The sequence below is a fragment of the Adiantum capillus-veneris genome, chromosome 4 (assembly GCF_014529385.1).
Source record: "Adiantum capillus-veneris isolate H3 chromosome 4, ASM1452938v2, whole genome shotgun sequence".
In the NCBI taxonomy this organism is placed as follows: Eukaryota; Viridiplantae; Streptophyta; class Polypodiopsida; order Polypodiales; family Pteridaceae; genus Adiantum; species Adiantum capillus-veneris.
Window position 1 is genome coordinate 126,502,579 of NC_140934.1, and position 13,725 is coordinate 126,516,303.

Consider the following 13,725-nt stretch of genomic DNA (forward strand, 5'->3'; position numbering starts at 1 on the left):
AAGCACGCAACTATCCTAACCTAGTAAGCTCAAAGATGGTGATGGTGTGTCACTCACCGCTCTACGCTTACTGTCGTGGAGGATTCCTCGTCGCGCACAAGAAGGAGCCGTCACTGTGCCGCGCTCAACCGCTTCGCCGCCGTGCCATCGTCGCAATGCTCGATCGCACACTCTCTCTCTCTCTCTCACTCATACACACACACACACACACACACACACACACATACACACACACACACACAAGGAGATGAAGAAGTAGAAGATGGAGATGGAGCAACACTACAAGAGGTTGTGTGCTCTTGTGACGCTGTTAGCGACGGAAATACACTGGGTTTTTATAACCCCCGGCGTCGCTAAAACCGTCGCTACTTGTAAAAGGGGGATGTTAACTATTTACATACTTACTTGTTCACGGTAGTACGAAAGTGTCTCTTAGGTCAGTCCATTTCTTAGTAGAATCCACCTCAAGAAAACCAGACTCTCCTCTACGCACAGTAGCGTTGCGACCCTCCATGATTATCTTGAACCATTGCACGTCGAACAAGTCGACAAAAAATCCTCTGTAATCGATCCTCAAAATCTCTTGCAGCGTGCCGAAGTAAGTGAGTTTCGCCACCACAGGATCTGCATCAGAGGAACGTCGTCGACTAGACTGTTCAAATTTTGCCATGATTCCACAATCTTGAGTAAAACGCTTTTTGTCGATTCGTTCCACCCTAAAATGTCGACCTTTACACCATGCTGTTGTGTATGACTTATACTACAACGAACAAAGATTATGAGTGGCCATTCAAACGTTTATAAATAAAGTCACTTGCTAGTCGTACATTGCAAACTTACCTTGGTCGCGCAACCCCGAGAGTACTCCCACTCTTCCTCAGTCACTTCATCACCGCATTGTTGTGCGCTTTTCAATTGGTTGTGCAACCATCTTAAGCTCATGAAGGTTGGTAGGCTCTCCAGAACCGCTGGATAGTGCATCGCTGGTCGTCTTCCCCGTTTCCACTCGATTCGTGCCCTTTGTCGCTCTTGCTTTGCATCCTCATATTGTGAAATCCACTTTTGCATCACTGGATTGTGAAGCATGCAAAATCGGTTGATTTTAGCCTCTAGATCTTCCGTCATCTTCTTCTCAACACCGAAATTGCACATGACAATCCCAGATATGCGCTCATAATCTATGGTTCGCCATAGCGTATCCCGGGCTTTATCAAATCCGTCTAGCCACTCTCCAAGGTACACTAGGGACTCTGATACCAACCAACCTTCTGCCATGCTACCCTCCGGACGTGCCTTTTGACGCACATATCCCTTAAGCGTTTTCATGAAACGTTCTAAGAAGAACATCCATCTGGAATGAATTGTGCCAGCTATTTCAACCTCATCAACTATGTGAACAAGAAGATGCACCTGAATGGTTAGCATTGTAGTAGGAAAATGTTTCTCAAACATGCACACAAGCTCCGCAGCATTTAGTTTGGCGAATGGTATGGAGTCTACGTTGATCTCCTTTTGTGAGATCCATTGCACCAGCTTTGCAAGTTTGTAGATTGTGTTACGGATGTCGAGAGACAAACATCCCTCAATGGCAACCGGTAAAATAAACTGTAAAGTATGTGCAGCAATGATATTAAAGTCCACATTTTATGCAATGATATTAAAGTCCACTATGAACGTACCTGACACATTTTATGCCAATCGTGTGACTTCAAACCGGTAAGCTTTCCTTCTTTAGTAAAACACGTTCGGAGCGAGTGCATTACGCAGATGGTCCCATAGTAGATTACCCACATTCTTGAATATGTGCATTGGATCGAGCAAGTGATTGATCATGAGTCGGGGCCAGTATGGTAACTCGTACCATAGAGATAGTCTCTTCATCCCTGGAGGCAATCCGTCATCGCACATCTCCTTCTGCTCTAACCATGCTTGTGCAGACATCCTTGGTGGCTCTCTTCCCAAAAAGCCGTCGCGTAACACATGATTCTCTGGAAGATACGCTTGATGACCTTCGTAGATTTGCTTCTTCAGTGAGGGTGCCCTACGTGCATTCAGTCTAGGTCCACATGTGACACATGCTCTGTATCCGCTTGTTTGAAGCCCTGCATGTATACACATGATAATAGATCAACTATGGGAAAAAACAAGATTTACAGTGTCTGAGTGAGGAGTGTCAATAGATCACCTGAGCATTCTGTTAGCCCAGGATAGTCATGCATGGTCCACATTAGAATGCCTCTGATCAAAGCATTCCGTCGTCCTGTGTGTCGGCTCATATCCACCACCTCTATGCCAATCCACAATTGTTGTAGCTCTTCCAATAGTGGACAAAGATACACATCCATATTCCCCACTTTATATCGCCCTGGCACAATCAAGCTTAGCCATAGGTGCCCCTTCTTCGTAGTCAACCACGGGGGAATGTTGTAGTTGACGATGACAACGGGCCATACACTGTAAGATGTTGATCTTTGACCAAATGGATTTACGCCATCCATAGCCAGGCCTAAGCGCAAATTTCGAGCTTCCCTGGCAAAATCCGACCATGTTCCATCTATATGTTTCCAGGCTGCGCAATCTGCAGGAATTCGTAGCACACCATCCGAAGATTTATTCTCCTCATGCCATGATGCTAGGGCGGCCATGGACTTACATTCGAAGAAATGCTTGATACGAGGAAGCAGAGGAAAATGTCGCAAAACCTTTTGTGGAATTTTTGTCCCGTGGAGATCTACTCGATATCTTTCGGAATCACATTTCGGACACTTCTCCATGTCTATGTATTCCCCTCTGAAAAGAATGCAGTCATTAGGACAAGCGTGGATAGAATTGTAATCCATCCCCAAGTTTCGCAAAATCTTTCTTGCTTCATCTCGGGAATCTGGCATCACATTGTCAGCTGGTAGTATGTGCTCTTTCAGCAATCTACACAACATAAAAATATGATACAGTCGTGTAAAAATCTATCAGATCATTATACATTTAGAGTTTTATTAAAGTAAACTAATTGTAATAGATCACCTGAAAAGCGCTGTGACGCTAGTGTCACTCCATCCAAACTTTGCCTGCATGTTGAGAAGAACCAGGAGTGCTTTCAATCTAGACATACGTGCTCCATTATACAATGGCGTATCGGCTTCGCTTTTCATATCATCATAGATAAGCCTTTCTGAATCCATGATCGTCTCGATCATTTCATCAATCTCGGGCTCAAACATTGCCTCGTTGGGAATGTGCTCTGCATGATCATCCCCCGAGCTGTCAGAGGCTACATCTTGTGGCCTCACATATGCTGCTTGACCAAAGCGCCTGCGAACACGTCTATTGGGTTGCAAGATTGCTGCTTGTTGGCCAGCGTCAGAGTCCGACGAGTTATAATTGGCAACAACTCGATCTATAATAGATGGATCGAACTCGCCAAATTTGCGAATGTGCTGCAAAGAAACACGTCTTGTCCGTCGCACAGCATGCTTGCATTGATTACAAGGACATAAGACCCTCGTTGAGAGATAGGTGTTTCGGTTGGACGGTCCCACATCCTCGTCACTACTCATAATGAGGATAAAAAACTTATAACCTGGACAACAAATTTAATATTCTATTGGCATTCTTCGTCTTATCTCTCTCTCTCTCTCTCTCTCTCTCTCTCTCTCTCTCTCTCTCTCTCTTTACCTCACATTCTCTAGTCATGTCCAATCCCCGCACACCTCGGTCTAGAGGTGCACGGAGATCAGAACCACCGGGTTATAATCTCGTCTTTATTGGTCAATACCTATATTTGTGGGTACAAGAAATCTACACACCCACGTCTACATGATACTGCATGTAGTGGACAAAACCCCTTTGCCTCTTCTCTAGCTGTAGCACTTCACAGCATCTCAACATCTTTTCACAGTAGATCTTTTCACTGTTCGTCTAACTCTAAACCCTGAACCGTAAGTAATTCTTGCGTGGACTCGATCTAACGTAAATAAGCGTAAATCTAAATAAACGTAAATCTAACTAAAAATAACCTAAATCTAATTTAACGTAAGTCTACATCTAACCTAATCTTTAACGTCTTTTGGGATAGTTTCCTACGGCGTTAAAACTCTCTTCTTCTTGTGTGTGTGTGTGTGGGTAAACCTAAATAAACCTAAGTCTAATCTAATATAACATAAATCTAAATCTAACGTAAATTATGTTATATTAAAAACAAAGAACTAAACTAACAGGGATTATAAGAACCTTAAAACTGATTTAACACATAATTTTTCACATAACTCGGCAAGAGTTGACATTCTCATCACTAAAGATGTGAGAGTTAACTTCCGGCGGTGACGCTGCCTCATCTCCATCCACATCTGACGACAGCAATTGGCCCTTTAGACCGTTCTTGCTCTTGTTACTAACTTTGAAGTTGCTGTTGAATGACTAGAGGTTGTCTAGATGGTCATTGTGTCGGGGATGTGGTGACTCTTGCCGCCCTGAAGATCCACCTTCTTCCCTATCTTCTGAAGACATTTCACCAGTACTTTTGGATCGACGGAGCCCACCATGAGTGAAGGCAACAATACCCTATATTCCATTGAGGGCTTTCTTCACCCGCTTCATGCAGGCATCGCAGTCTATGGAGACCTAAATCTAATCTAATATAACGTAAATTTAAATCTAGCGTAAATAAACGTAAATCTAGTTAAAAATAAACCTAAATCTAATTTAATGTAAGTCTACATATAACCTAATCTTTAACGTCTTTTAAGATAGTTTCCTACGACGTTATAACTCTCTTCTTCTTGTGTGTGTGCGCGTGTGTGGATGTGTGTGCCAATAAAAAGAGATAAATGGTATAACCTTTCTATCACCCATGCCAAGTATGATAGATTGATTATGCCATTTCCCTCTTGAATAATAGGTCTTGAGTTCAACTCCTCGTCGGCTAGATCTTTAGGTCTTTTAATTGTAATTAGTTTCCTACGACGTTAAATTAGTTTCTCTCTCTTTCTCTCTCAATGTGTGTGCGTTTTTTTGGATCGTATGCATGTTTTCTCTCTCTTTTCCTCTCTCAATGTGTGCGTTTTTTGTTTATGCATGTTCTCTCTCTCTTTTCCTCTCTCAATGCGTGCGTTTTTTGTTTATGCATGCTCTCTCTCTCTTTTCCTCTCTCAATGTGTGTGTGCATTCTTTGTTTATGTATGTGTGTGTGCGTTTTTGTTTTTGTTTGTACTCTCTCTCTCTCTCTCTCTCTCTCTCTCTCTCTCTCTCTCAAAAACACTATGTGTGTGTGTGTATGTGTGTGTGTGAGAGAGAGAGAGAGGGAGAGAGAAAGAGGGGAAGGGAACATGAGAATGAGGAGAGGGAAGGAGCATACCTGGCTCTCCTTCCTCTCCTCGTGTGTGTGTGTGTGGAGAAGAAAAAGAGAGAGAGAGAGAGAGAGAGAGAGAGAGAGAGAGAGGGAGAGCGTTACCTGCTCCTTGCTTGAGGGAGCCGAAAAACTCAGATCTGAGATCTGAGTTTTTGGGCGCGCTCGGTTATTTTTTTAGCCCAGCCGGCGTCGTTATGAGCGTCGCAAATTTACAAAGAAATTTGCGACGCTCATAGCGACGCCGGGAATTTTTTTTTTGAGCGTCGCTGTGTGAGCGTCGCTAATATGAATAGCCTCTTGTAGTGCAAGAGCACTCTTCAATTGCACAAATGAGAGAATGAGTGAATTTTAGGTTTAGTTGACTTTTATATGAGCTCGCCCCATTCACACTTGGGCGCCAATGATTAGCCAACTAATCCCTTGAATGTTCCAGTTAGAGTGCGCCTCTCATCGGCGATCATTCTTACCCTTTTCCTATTGGACCGACAAGCCCCATACTTGACTCTACCAAATAAATAATACGGTGTCCGTCTTAGGTGATAGGAATGTTCGTGAGGGTTAACATGTCCCCTTCTTGATGTAGATTCCGTCCTCGGAAGCTATTGAGTTGAAGCTCGTTCGTCGAGGTGGAAGAGCATTTGAGATGAATGTCCTTAGCCTTCTTCAGTCACTACAAAATCAAACAACATTGGCACAGTATTTGCATTCTCATATACATTTTAAAAGAATATGCAGTTGTAGGCGATTAGTAACAGAATTTTAAACCATTTTGTCAGCAATAAACATTAAATTGCAATATAATCAAACGCATAAACAATTGTAAAGGTAAAACATTAAACAAGTATGGGGTCGCTAATTTAACGATCGAAAGGCACTAAAGATCGACTATTAATACCATGGGCAAGCTTCTCAATTTTCTCTTGTCAATTAAGTTGTTTAATCGCGAGAGCCAAGTATTTCATGTCCGAGGGCTGACTAGAGGCTATACCTAGAAGACTTTGTAGTTAAGCTACAATAAAAGGAATTGCTCATGAAATCATGGCCTGACTTATTTCCTTTTCTTTGACCCCCCAAAATCTTTTCACATTGTTTCAATTTTTGATGTGTGTGCTTATTTTGTATGCTTTGGGTTTTTTGCTTTTCAAGGAAAAGCGCCCACACTGGGAACCTCTAGGGTTCTAGTACCATAGGCGATATATGTGAGTGAAGTACCAAATTAAGCTGCGATTTCTCTTCCAGCTTAAGATTTTACATTGAAGCACTTTGTTTTTTTTTGTTTGTACGTTTTTAACATTTTAATTTTGTAACTTTGGAGGGTCATATAACACTGTTACCCTTCCCAGGCTCATCACATTAGTAAACTCCCTTTATAATACTTAAGCTAAAGGTCAATAGGGACTAAGCCCACTAGAAAGCCCTAGTACATTTCACACAATGCTGCCTAAATCGGATTAAGAACCTAAGTAACCATTGATTATTAGGAAGGCATTCCCCATTGTATTAAGAGAAGATCTCTAACGCCTAGCTTGGTCAAACTAGCTTAGTCGGACTGCTTGATTTTTAAACCTAGACAAGTGATTATGACAAAAAATTACATTGAATTTAATGTTTGATACTAAGCAAATGTGTTGGATATTATGCTACCAATCACAATTAAATCAGACAAACATGGATGCAAAAAGATAAGGGGCAATGCTAATGGACAAGAAACACATGTTTGTGTTGATGGTCGTGCTTGATTTGAAGTGTGAACGAGAGAAAGATTCCATGAAGGTCTAAATCCTAACAACAGTAATACGTTCTTGTACACACTAGGAAACACAAAGAATACCTCTAGGAGGCACATCAGTGGGAAAAGGTACCGACACTTATTTAACGCAATTAAAAAACATAAGGAACCCTAACCTAATTATTTGCACCCCCCCTAGAGATTCAAGGGAATAGGATATTGTAGAGATTGGGGGGAAACCCTAAGGCTAAACCCCTATCGTCGTCATCGAGAAAAACAAAGTCATCATCCATGAGACCATATGTACCATCCGTGTAGTCATGTAAATCTTCTTCTTCATCAAAGGCACCCATGTTTACTAAGAAGGTCACTAGACGCCTATAGTCATCTTGGTCAAAAGGATAGGCTTGTGCAATGGGAGAAACGCTCTCTACTAAGTATGGATCAGTCATGATCAAGAGACGTATCAGCCATTCTAACTCCTCGAAATTCCTCTCACATGCTAGCATACCTACCAAATCCCATTCACCGGCAAGCACCGAAAAGACCATGTGAAACATTTGTGAAAAGTAACGAGGGTACCTCTCACCCAAGGCAAGAGTGGATGACTCTAGCGTACTAGACATATCTGTACACGCAAATAGATGATGGTTAGAGTGCAAATAATACAAGGATCGTGTTCTTGTGCATAATGTGTTTTTATGATTTTGTGTTATGGCTCTTGCTCTTTTACTTTTTTATCTTGTTTTTGTGAGTTAAGGCTTTATATATACATTCCCTAAGATTGGAGATTGAGAGGTCGGGGAGGAAGGTTGAGAGGGAAGCAAGTGAATGATGGATGTTAGCAAACACTCCTCCCTTCCTTGGGTCGATCATACCTTTTGGAATGATGTCGTCACCTTTTGAAACAAATTGTTCCAAGCTGTTATGGTTGAAGGCTTTAACCAATAGTTTTTGACCGCCCTATGCGTTTCATCTAGTTGCAAGGGTGGTAAGGTACTCTCCCATGATTTTGTTGTTGTAGGTGGTGAACTTACAACCGGAGGTGCAAACTCTTTCTTGCTTGTATGGATATGTACTATGGTAGGTGGAGGTTGTGTCGAAGCTTCTATTTTTATATAGGAATTACATGAAGAGCAAGAAGCTTCATTTGACTTCACTGTTCTGAAGCTAGGTGGAACAAATCGTTCTTTCTTTGGTACCCAAACTAGCTTTGGAGCGGGTGTGTAGCATTCCGGGATTTTTTCCTTTCCGCGATCTTCAATTCGTTTTGGAGCCACATGATTGGGCTCATATGGGCCCGGTGACAAGTAAGAACACAATCTATGTTTTGGCACCCAGATTTGATCATTTCCTTGATAGTAGCCTTGGGCTTCCAATAGTCGTTTAGGAATCCAACGCCACGTTTTCTTACATTTCTTGGAGCGAGTGGGACGTCTCTTACCAAGATCTTGTCTTTTAGCACCAGCTATGGTCGTTAAAGAAGTTTTAGGGATCAACTTGTATGTTTTCTTTATTATATTGTGATGGGTCTTGTGTGTCTCAAGCTTTATTTCAACTACATCAGTTGAAGCTCTAGAGAGTTGGGCTATGGGGACATATGGTTCAACCTCTTGGACATGCAATGTTTTGGGTTTTATTTCCTTAAGAGGCAATATCTCAAGGACTATGGCCTGAGTGGCAGGGCTAAGAGTTGGTTTTTGTGTTGTGACACCCCCTGTCCGCCAATCAATAGTGCATTTGGTGGCTATCATCCACGTGCGTTCTAGGTTTATATTACCCTCCATAGTTCCAACAGGCATGAACAAAAAGTCTTGAGCTACAACCCCATTGTCATAACTGACAGAAGTGTGCAAGATTCCAAAAACCGCAGTTTTTTTCTTGTTGACACCCTTGACTTGGATAATACTCTCAAATAGAGGTGGCTTCCCTAGCTGACACCACACCCCATATGATAACAGATTATATTTAGCACACGTGTCCAATAAGGCGTTATATAGCACTTTTCCATAGGTGCTGTTTAGCTCAATAGGGTATCGTAGAGGTGTGTCAGAGTCCAACCAATCCTCGTCGGTTTCAACGTGGAATGCATGTGTAACTCCAAGGTTAGCCTCTCGTTTTTGTCTTATGCGTTGTTGTCGCTCCTTAGCCTCAGCTTGAGCTTATATCTTCTTCAATTCTGTTTGTGCCTTGGCTGCTTTTTTTGTATGGATGGCACGTAGCTCCTCTTGGCTTAAAGGATCATAGTATCTTTTAAATTTGCTCCCATTGAGGAATCCAATGGTTTCAACTCCATCAAGAGTCTCCACACGAATGGTTCCTTGTGGCGTGATCTCACATACTCTATATGGTTCTTTTTTTGCATATTTCAACTTTTTCTTTTTGTTACACACTCCATACATAAGGACTTTATCACCAACATTGATATCTTTGTTCTTTAGATGACGGTCGAACCATTTCTTCCTCCTATCTTTATCCACAAGTGCATTTTGCACTGCTAATTGCCTCTCTTCATCTATCCTTTCAAGGATATATAATCGCTCAACTAAGGGGTTACCATCCCAACCTTCTTGAGAAGCTACTCGAAGACTAGGAACGACAAACTCCCATGGCATAACTGCTTCTTGGCCATACACCATCTTAAATGGTGTGCAGCTAATGGCAACTTTGTACGCAATACAATAAGCCCATAGAGCTACTGTAAGCTTTAAATCCCACTCTGCGCGATGAGCTTCCACCGTTTTGGTCGAGATAGAGATTAAGGTCTTGTTGGTGCTCTCAGCTTGGCCATTTGCTTGTGGATGATAAGGCGTGGATTTATTGTGAGCTATCATAAAGTTGGTAGTGAGTTCTTTTATTACTCCATTTATAAAATGAGTACCATTGTCACTCACAATCTCAAAGGGACAACCAAATATTGTAATAATGTTCTCAAAGAGAAACTTGGAAGTTGACCTCGCATCGGCCTTACGTGTCGCCCTGGCTTCCGTCCACTTTGTCACATAGTCAGTGGCAACGATAATATATCGAGATTGAGTGCTACGAGCTGCCGGGCTAATTGGGCCTACAAAGTCCAAACCCCATTTTTCAAATGGTTGAGTCACTTTAATAGGATGTAAGGGCATCTTATCCTTTCGTTGTGTGATCTTGTAACGTTGGCATTCATCACATCCTTTTGCCAAACGTGATGCATCCTTGAATAAGGTAGGCCACCAATAGCCTGATTGCAACACCTTTCTAGCTGTTAGTTCCCCTGAGAAATGTCCTTCGGCTATACCCATGTGGGCTTCTTGCAGTATGTATAAATACTCATCCTCATAGGCACAACGTCTAAGAATATCATCCTTCCCTAGCCTGTAGAGAGTTCCTGCAATGAGAGCGTAAGATTCACATTCTTTTAACATTTTTTGAGCTATGTCCTTACGAAGCTCTTTGGGTGGAAAACCATTAACTAGAAAGTTCACAATCCTCTCACTCCATTCATGTATGGTTTCGACTAGGAATAGAGAAGTATTGGGCAACTCATCATCGACTCCAGTAGGGGCTTCACCATTGGGTATGCAAGACAAATGATCCGCCATGACATGTCTTTTACCAGGTCTTACCACAATGGTAAAATCAAACTCAAGGAGAATTAACAACCATCGTGTAATTCTTCCCAAGGAACAAGGTTTATTTACTAGATACAACAAGGCTTGATGATCAACATAGAAAACAAACTTATTGGCCAGAAGGTAGTAGAAAAATTTCTTCACTGCATAAATCATACCTAAACCTTCTCGCTCTATAGTGGTATAGTTTCTCTTGCCATCATTCAATTGACGACTTGCAAAGCTAATGGGGTAGTCCAGTGTATGTTCTCCTGGTTGAACTAGAACACACCCAATAGCAAAGTTCTATGCATCAATATGCATATGGAAAATTACATTCCAATCGGACACTCGTAGAATAGGAGCGCTAGTCAAGGTCTTTTTCAATGACTCATAAGCATGGTCACACTCCGCGGTCCATTGGAACTAAATAAGAAGCTTGTACAAAGGATGAGCTATCTAGGCAAAGTTTAAAATAAACCGTCAGTAATAACCAACATGGCCCATGAACCTTTGAACTCCTTTATAGCTTGTAGGTGGTGGCAATTCAACAATGGCTTTAATTTTGCTCTCATCTGTGGAAATCCCATTTTTGGACACTATATTCCCTAAAATGACTCCATGTTTAACCCAAAATTGGCATTTGAAAAGGTTTAAGAAGATGCGATACAATCTACACTTCTCAAACACTAAGCATGATTGATGTTCTTTCCAAGAGGAATAAACACAAAGGTCATCTAAGAAAGCTTCACAAAACTCCCTCAAATATTCTCTAAAAGCAGTGTTTATTAATCTTTGAAAGGTAGCAGGGGCATTGGTTAAGCCAAAAGCCATAACACAAAATGCGAACACTCCAAATTCGCTTATAAATGTTGTTTTAGCTTGGTCCTCCAACGCAATTTTGATTTGATTGTAGCCAGAGTACCCATCTAAAAAGCTATAAGCTTCCTTCCCTGCAACTCTTTCAAGCACATGTTGTGAATATGGCAAGGGGTAATGGTCCCTGCTAGTGGCGGCATTGACCTTCTTAAGATCCACGCACACTCTGAGTTTCCCATTCTTTTTTGGCACAATTACTATTGGAGACACCCATTCTGAGTGCTCAATAGGGTATATGAATCCGCGTTTCACAAGCTTTTCAATCTCTTCTTGAACGATTTTTGCATATTTAGGATTCATTGGGTAGGGTCGTTGCTGAACTAGTTTAGCCATGCTATTCATGGGGATTGTGTGTTGCACCACAAAAGGTGGAACACCTTTCATATCATGATATGTCCAGACAACTATATCCCTAAATTCCTCGAGAAGTTCTTTAAGTACACACTCCTCAGTCTCTTTCAGATCTTGGGCAATGGAAATAGGTTTGGAATCTTTTCCTGGGTTTGCTAATTCTATTTCTTAAATATCCCTGGACCGTCATAGACTCCATTGCTCCCATCAATAGGTTTTCTTTGAGCCTTTGTATACACAACCTTACGTTGTGAGCGGGTTGGAAACACACAGAACGCCTCTATAACGATCCGACACACACTCTTGGGATGATACACACACACACACACACACACACACACACACTATGGGGCACCACTCGGCTTACACAACACACCAGGCCGAGACAGGGAACACACCTATGGAGTGAGAGGAGAGAGACTATCCACTTGCCCACTCCACACAGAGACACACACACACATACCCAAAAACTCAGCTCAAAAGAGGAGAATTTTTGATAATTAGATACAAATGATCTTGGGCCAACACCAATGGGGCAAACAGCTCACACAATATGGGTAAAATATGCCAGATACAATCACAAATTGGAGAAGAAGCTTTGCTCATAGGAGAAACTTACACAAAAAAAAAAAAAAAAAAAGAGTGAGGAATTTGGAAAAATGGACAGCGCCATCACGTTCGGAATGGCCCAAAACCCCAGTCTACAATGTCAAAGTGCTCAAATCCGACCTCGGGTGAGCAGTTTACGGCCAAAACAGGCTCCAAAAACCCCAAAAACACAGTTGCGGCTGTTCCTCCTCTCTCCTCCACGTTTTTTCTGGTATTCTCTCTTGTTTTTCAGTTCCCACACTTAGCTTTATTAGTTGGGTGCCCTTGGCCTTTTAGATGACCTCAAACGGACCCCGAACAGGCCAAAAACTGACCTTGCAGTGCATAGTTGTCACCTTTTTGCATCATCCACACACCTGGCACTCAACTTTTTCCAATAATGCATCCCGCCACCACGTGAAGTGGCCCCAAAATATGGTCCTCATGATGACATTTCTGCATAATTATCACAAGGAAACACCCACGTTGTGTCCGTACTCATCCACGTGCAAGTATTGACCCCATTCGACGTCCTGACGCCACTAGATGCCATCTGACGCACCTGCTTACCTCATGTTGTCGGCCCGCGGATAGCTTCCTCGAGAAGTTTTACGTGCTACCAACTCCTCATTATTGTAGAAAAAACACACTAGTACTGGTAACGATGAAAATCGATGCACTATGTACATGCTGTCCTACCTATACACATGTGGGCCCCACATAACCGCCTGGCTCTGGAAAATGGGCAATCCTTTATTTGATGCACCATGCATGGGTATGTACATATGCACAATCCCTTGCTCCAAAGAACTCCTGACATAATTTGCCCATCCCCTAGCCTGCTAGAGCATTCATGCTCAGCAGCAGCACTAGTAGATGCTCCTTCCACCTGGATCAAAAGGCCAAATGCATATCGCCTGATTCACACGAAGCATCATAACACTACACCTACATTTGTCAACAATCAACCAAAATGCACCATAGGCATATCCAACTAACACATCCGCCCTGTCTGGATTTCCAAAAGCATAAATATTGCATGCCACATTTAACCCAACCGATAGAGACAACTCAAGTGACTCATCACCTGGCATCTTGGCTTCACCAGCCATAGAACCAACCTGCAAATCATGCACCCAAGTAGCTAAAATCATTGTGTGAAGGTAAAGTTGTTGATATCCAAAGCACAAAAGTATCCCCGCAGCACACATATCCCTAGCATAGGCATCCACATAGCTGAGATT